The sequence below is a fragment of the Amphiprion ocellaris genome, chromosome 6, assembly GCF_022539595.1.
Source record: "Amphiprion ocellaris isolate individual 3 ecotype Okinawa chromosome 6, ASM2253959v1, whole genome shotgun sequence".
NCBI lineage: Eukaryota > Metazoa > Chordata > Actinopteri > Pomacentridae > Amphiprion > Amphiprion ocellaris.
In genome coordinates, this window is record NC_072771.1 from 18,734,830 (window position 1) to 18,743,081 (window position 8,252).

Here is an 8,252-nt window from a genome sequence, read left to right on the forward strand (position 1 = left end):
CGTTTCAGAACGGAAAATCCAATTATCAGATCCGTACACAGACCGTGGTGGATGTCTGGTGTGTGTGTGGGCTGTGTGTCTGAATGTTTTTGTTAAAAAAAAAAAAAGTGGGACTGAAACGAGTGAGAGCTCGTATCTGTACAGCCGAAAACTACAGTTGTAGTTGTCCGCTGAAAAACTACAACTCCCGGCAACAACGTCACTTCCTGTTGATGGGGACGGGAGCCTCTCGGGTATGGACACATAAGAATCATGTGACAGGTCATGGCCACAACGTGATCACGCTTATTTCAAAGTAAGAAGTCCTCCAAATACCGGTGGTCTGGTTTATAAAGAGTTTTGTTGTGTGCGCTTTATTGTGTATTTTTACAAACCCATCACTGCAACGAAAAAGCACCCTGAGACCTGGTGAATGTGTGAAATGTTAGTGTAACTCCCCAGATTTTATATGCAAAAAGAATTATTGATCTATCTTATCTGGTTTAAAATCTACAGCCAATCAAAAATCAATATGCAAAACGTAGCGCCGGCGCGACGCTGGGTTCTAAAGGGTTAATAGCAGAAAAGCTGCTTTAAAAATCTGTGATTTTTTAATTTTAGTAAATTTTGATCAGTGTTGGCAATAAGTGTGAACTAAATGCGCAGTCTGTTGCAGTTAGTGTGTGTTCATGCTTCAGTTTCATGCCTATAGATGAGCAGGGGTGTAGTTAGGACTGAAAAGCAATGCTCTTGTCCTCAGTGACCCGCTGTTTTCACTGTAATGTCTCAGACTGATCACATCTCTGCTGTTACTGTGGAGACCTGGTGCCTCATCACAGACTAAAGTAGTCTTCACCTGAGAAACACATTGTTTGGTTGGATTAACACAGTATGTACTATGATCACAGAGCTGCAGATACACAGTATGCACACAACCATACCATACATGCAAATTACTTGTTGTACTATTAAAAGAATAAAATAAATATGTTGATGGTCTAAACAAACTCACATGTGAACACAGGACAGACTAAGACAGAATGAATAAGTGCGCTGATTAGTCTGGAAATTTTTGTGTGTGCATGTGTTTCTGTGTGTGTTAGTGTGTGTGTGAGAGGGGGGGTATCCTCCTAAGGGAGAAGCCAACTAAACCCCCCTCCTTACAACCACAGACACACACACACACACACACACACACACACACACACACACACTCACACACACACAGTGTCTGGGGGGTACAGTAAGCCCTGGTGGATTTGTAGAAAGGCCCGAATTGTTCATTAATAAAGAAAGGATGAAAAAGGGGGAGTGAGGTGGAGTGGTGTGTGTGTGTGTGTGTGTGTGTGTGTGTGTGTGTGTGTGTGTGTGTGTGTGTGTGTGTGTGTGTGCGGGGGGGTAAGGAGAGTGGGAGAGAAAGAGAAGGGGAAGAGAGAGGGAAAGAGGAGGATAAGGGGGAGGAGGAGGGGTACACAGTATTAGACAGTAATTAAATAATCATCTGTGTTGCTCTCGTTTACTCCCTCCCCTCTTCCTCCCCCTCTTCCTCCTCCGCCTTCTCCTACAGCACTAGCGGCCACAACACCTGTCACAACTCATCACCCTCACACACACACACACACACACACACACACACACACACACACACACACACACACACACACACACACACACACAAACACTCTCACACACGTAGAGAGAAGGAGGCTACAGAATAAATCACATCAAAGCCATATACAAATTATGGACACACTTTGAGACCTATGAAATATATGCACTCATACATAACACAGAGACCCTCATACATACTTGTGCACACAAATACATTGATGAAACACACATGGGAGCAGTGTGTCTGTGAGAGTGTGGGTCTGAGGTGGGGTATAAGGTGCGTTTTAGGAGGCAGTAGTGGTTGTCCAATTAATTTCCACCACCCAGTTGTCTTCTCTGGCTCCCCGTTCTACTTTCCTCTCATGTCAGGTAGCTGCCGTCCAGCCCAGGGAAATCCTGGATGACGTGGACTGGTGACAGACTGTTAAATGTCAGAACAAATTATAAGAAAAACACACTGAGACAGACCTGCTCACCGCTGTCAACCTTTAAAATGGTGGTAGGACACAACATATTTATCTCAGTGTGGTCACCAAGAAGAAGCTTTTATGATAATGGCAGAGATAATTTATGAATTTATGATTATTTAGTCTGTGCTAAGTGTATCTGCTGACTGACACATACAGTAAAGTTCAGTGAGGCATGAAACACAAGCGGTCAGACAATCCTACAGGTTTTAAATAAAGCCAGACTTAATACCAAACTGTCTGGTATGAATATGCATCCATATCTGACATTGTGGGTTTACCTCCAAACAGATAATCTGGATAATTGCTGGCTTGTTTACAACCTGTCTGATCTTCTGACTGCTTGTGTTTCTTGCCCCATCAGGCTTTGTTACATTGCTACATCTCAGCTATTAGTTCAGAGCATTCAATGGTCTCCTTCAAAGCACATAAACATGCACAAATGCACATACAAATTAGTTGGGAGATGACAATCTCTGGGATAACTACAAACTGCCGTGTGCAGTTATAAGGGGTAAATGTTGTTTTTTTAATAATCTGAATTATATTTTTAGAACCACTGATAATGACATTATTTTGTTCATTAGCTTACAGAAGATCTCTGGATAAGAGAGAACATCATGAGGGGCCCAGTAAAGGCAGCAGTCAGACATTCAGATCATTATGTAAAGCTGGGAAGCGAACTCTCTAGAAATGTGTATTTTTTATTTCCCGTAGCACTCCACAGTATCTCAGCAATGAGAAAATCACAGCAAATGTTCTGCTGTGGGCTACAAGAGGGAACTCAACACAATTCATGCACTCCCAGCATCTGAGGAACTGAAGACCCAGTGGATTACTTTTGTTTTTGAGGGTAATATGCTGCAACAATTGAAAAAATCCTGAGTGTTAATGCATTGTGCAGCTAATATTGCCAAAAGCTTTGATCATATGCCAACAGGTAAGAGTTCTGTTGAAACTGTAACTCTGAAGGACAGAGATGTTGAAAAAATTCAAGACTGATTTGAAACCAATAGACAAGAACTGGGTGGGAGTTATTGTGTTTTCATGTCACCTGCTGAGCTTCAGTACAACCTAAATGTAGCCATGTCAGTCCTTTACATCTGTTTGCTTCTCTCCTGGTCTTTGCGCTCACGTATGCTGTATTTTAATGCAGCTGAATTCCCAATAAAGATGTTCTTTTTCACATGCATTGCCATTTCTGTTGTCAGACAACAGAGTAAGTATGAAACAGTGACTAAAATGCAGCCTATAAAGGTTACATTTTAACCAGCAGTGACTTCAGAGACACTTCCAAGCTGCTGCTCTACATCATAGAACAATACTGGCTGAAAAAATTCACCATACACATCAGTTAAAAGCAACAGCTGTGCTGCAAATTCTTCAGTATTTTTGTGTAAAAATTCATGTCATAGTGAGAGTCTTCATCCTGAAGGGGACGTGGACAGCATGACCTCAGCTGTATATTAAGCTACAGCTGCTTTAAAACGGGACTGAAACCAGGACTTTTACAATCATTGTGAACTTATTCATCTTTGAAATGAAAAACTGAAAGACACATTCTGGGGACGTGAGACTTTCATTAATTTGCTAAAAGGAACACAACATTGGAACCCAGGCATGCATGTCCAAACGTACACATTGTATATGCATAAAGGAAAATACACATATGAACATACACACTGACGGTTTAACACAGCACACATTCACCAACATACAGTCTCCAAACGAACTCCAACCTGACAGAGAACTACATTATGTATAATTACAGTCAGCCATATGGCCTTGGAGACTGTTGGCCAGGCCAACCGGGTTCAGCTCTGAGGAGAAAACACACACACAGACACACAGACACACACAGCAGAATAAACATTCAATAGTGTTGCTGTGGATTCATTCTCTCATTCATTGATTCATACTCCTGAGCACCGCCACAGGGCCTCCCAGTGAAATCCGGTGTACAGGTCAGCATGGTCAGATAATTTGGGCTGTGTTAATGACGATCAGAAAATTGTGCCTCTTTACAGCAGGAGGTAAACAGGATTCTGATTAACATCAGCTGGGAATTACTCATTGATTTTGTCTCTTGTTTTTGTGGTGATTGTAATGTTGCTGGAAACAATCAATCCGTCCTGACATAAAGAGTCAGACACATTTCTGGATCTGCTGTCCTACATGTGAAGCCAGAAAATAAAAGTGCAAAGAACAGGATTGATGGGAGATATCTTGTAAAGGTTTTGGTTGAGTTTAACCTGCAAACATTTCACTGCTTAGCAATAAACATAAACTACAAAGAAGGTTGTTGGTATCTATTTACGAGAGCGATGAATGGCAGTCCGGCAGTTTGTTGCCGTATTTCATCCAAAACCACAAATGTCAACCTCTTTGTGGCGCCAAGCAAGAAGAAACACCACACTGACCTTCGAAACCAACAGATCAGAAAACCTATAGATGATGCCACAAAGGGGCTTCTCCATCTTTACATATAGTCATTGGGTAAGACTAGAGGAAAACACAGAGAATCAGTCTGAAACAATCCATGAAAATTCAGTGCCAGTCCATCTCACACATGTTGATAAATTTCACAAGAAAACCAACATTTTTACCACCTGGTGACACTAGCTGACAAATAAGGAGATTTCTAGAAGTTTGTATACTGCGAAACATTAATATTTAATTCCCTGGCAGTCCATCCAATATTATTCAGATAGCTTAGTGTGAAATTCATGTTTTGTATCCATGTAATGCCAAACATGTCGCACCTTTTAGGTAAGGGATTGATTTATCATCAGTGATCACTAATGAGTAAAATCTTGATCTTCAGAAACTCACACCACCTTCTACCATCCAGTGGACAATTTATGCTCATTCCTTAGTTAATTTGATCTTTCATGCTTTGCTCTGATGCCTGAATGTTGTTCTCTGGCTATTTATTGTACCCCTAAAAATTAATCTCTGTGTATCAGTGTTACATGTTTAGGAGATTCTACAAAGAAAGTAATACCTTCTTACCTTAAAATGGCTTAGATGTGACTCCATACTGTTGCTTCTTGTAGAATATGCAGACGTAGCCTCGTCCCAGCTCCTCTCTAATCCCACCCCTTCACCACTCACTGCCGCTCGAGCACACCAGCTCAAACACAATGCACCTACTCTCAGCTACACAGTGGTGAGTTGTAATACTGAAGTAACTCAGCCATACATGTTTGAACTGGAACCCGTTTCTGAAGAAGAAGAATGACCGTTCAGGTTGACAGGGTTAATATTTTTAGCTTTGTTTCCTGTGACACCCTCCCAGTCTAAATCTGGTTTTGGAGACTGTCATCGTTATGCTGCAGTTGCAAGGAGGAAATGCTTCACTACGGCTGTTTACTGCACTGATATGCCTTCCAAACACCGCATGGTTATGTTAACAAGGTAAAAAATAAAACAAAAAAAACCCACTCGATTTCACCGGAATGGGTCTTTATTATCTATGTTTAGTCAAAGTGCATGTTAGACCAGCATTCTACAGGCCTTTGTTGTTCAATGGCACACCAGAAGTTCTGTTTTCTTGGTAAAACTTGATAGAAATGTTGAAAATAACTAACATGTAAACTCTTGAAAGTTCACCAGTAGCAAACAAACACTACAGATTAGCAGCTACAGTTTCTGCAGAAACAGAAAAGCCAGGATGTGATTATTGGAAAGAATGAGATTTTCCATCTATGTAAAATAATGAAAAGGAAATATTCATATTAGGCGAAAACAAACTATTGAAAAGCTGCTCATTAAACCTCATAAATAAATGCAAATCATCTTAATTAGTTCGAGGACCTTGGGTGCCTCTGAGCTTCTTCTGCTCCTCTCTCTTTTTCTCTCACTTGTTTTTTTCCCTGTTGTTTGTTTTCTTGCCGTTGTTGTTGTTGTTTTTGAAGTCCGTTCCCCCCTTCTATCTCCTCCTCCTCTCCCTCGCTGCCATTCGTCTCTCTCCTCTCTCCTCCCCTCTGGTTTGGTCGTTGGACTTGTGTCTCACGCTTCTTTCATCGCATGTCGACCTGGCCTTACCCTCTCCGGATGCCCGTTCCAGAGAATCGCGAGTGGGAGGTTTGGGAGGAGCGTATGGGTGGGGGTGGGATGGATTGGGATTCTGGTGCCACTTTTTGGCATCCCTTTATCGGCATAGGCATGAGCTGGAGCCAAGTTCTCTGAGTGAAGTCAGGAACGCTCAAGAAAAAGTAAAAAAAAAAAAAGAAGAAAAAATTACTTCACGGCTGGCTTTGGGAATGTGAAGAATTTAATGCGCTACATCTGAAAACATCAGGAGAAAACGATATCATGGTATAACTTTTGATAAAACTATAAATAAAACATGTAAAATATTCTTTGATTGCCTATAAATGCACAGGAACTTTATATCGTGTCAGTCAGTCGGGCTGTTTTTACAGATCTGGAGGTCTACAGGTTTGTTACGAGCAACAGTGCAGACTGGGCCTTGGGGCTTAGTTAGGTACTACTGTGACACATGCTGCTGTGAAGGGGGAAGATGTAGATTGGATGCCCATGTTGTCACTTCTTCTACCTGTTATTAGTTTAGGGACACCTAATTGGTCTCTGGTCTATCTGTGATATCTTTATGGACCTCTAATGGGGCCTTTTGCTTAGAGAGGAAGATGAGAGGAACAAATAATTGGTCCAGAGGTGCTACACGGGCACAGTGCTGCCGCTGTACTCAATTTGCAATTTACCCAGAGATCTCACACCTACTCATTTTAACAAGGTGTTCTCCATCACGTTACTGTACGCGCAGCTGGGAGAACACCGGACATAAAAAGAGATGCAAAATACGGCCGACTTGTTGTTTTCATTCATTGTTAAATGACAATGCGTCGTGGTAACAAATACCAGCTCTGTCTGCAGGTTATCTTGCTGAAATTGGAAACTGCTCGCGATGTGACTGTGCGCCTTTACAGCTGAAAACAAACACACAAGCATCCACACCTGGACTTGAAAAGAAGCAAAACAACTTCCCCAGGAACAATGTTGGAAGATTTCATATCACATGATATTCATTTATACCCGACATTCAGTGGCAAAGTGTGAAGAAGTTTGAATTGTGTTGATCAGTTGTATTGTTTTACAAATGCATTACAATTAAAACCCCTTTTTAGAGTTCATGTAACCTGTACTGTGCAACAGTAAATGCACATCACTGTTCCCGACTCTTCTGACTGTCTTTACTTTAGTTCATTCTGTTGCTCAGCAGCCTACTACTTGCAGCAGTTATCACTTCATGATCATCCCTGTAGCTTTTGCTGTCTTTTAATGAGCTTTTAACGAGAACATAGTGAAGTGCAATCACGGCTGATCTGCCAGCAGCGCTCTCAGTCTCCTGTCAGGAGAGCTCAACAGATAAAACATACTGATTTGTTCGGTGACAACGGTGATTCAGCACAGTCAGTTCAGCTCAAAGACTTGGTGTTAAAAAGTAATTTGTACATTTAATGATCTTTCCCTGACCATGACTGAGGTTTTTCTTGCCTTTACTATACTTTAACCCTAACCACACCTTATGCACACTCCTGTCTGTAATTAGCCTATTCCTAAACAAACCTAATTAACTAGAACCTCTCATCTCTTGTCAAGAGGACAGTAAGAGCCCGAACATTCAAGTGACAAATCCCTGAGTTAATACTGTTGGGAGCAAAGTAGGAAGTCAGGTGATGATCAGCAGGTCTTGGATGGAGGAGGTTGGGGTGGATGGACTGATCAACAAAACATCAGACCTGGACATGTTAGTTTAACATTTCCCTCTGACAAACAACATTCTTATTATAGAAGAACTGTTCCACTACCTTGACAAAGTAGGAATTTTGATGTGAAACCACAATGTTTTAATGACCCTGAGATATTTTCTAACCAAGATATTTTTCCCTTAAACCTAATCAAACACTAGTGCTGTCACAACATCATGAAGATTAGCTTTCAGTTGTGATTTGTAACAGATTTGAAGGATAGAGAAAGGATGTTGTGTGATAGAGGTGTCATCACAAAACAATTCATTGTGCTTTTTACTAGAGGATTTGTTGGAAAATGTGACAAAATTGATTTATTTCTTAATTTGAACTCAATTCAGTTTTTCTTTTGAATCCTTGAGTATTGACTTTTTTTTTTTTTTTTTAAATCTGCCATTAGGGTTGAAATAACGACCATGTG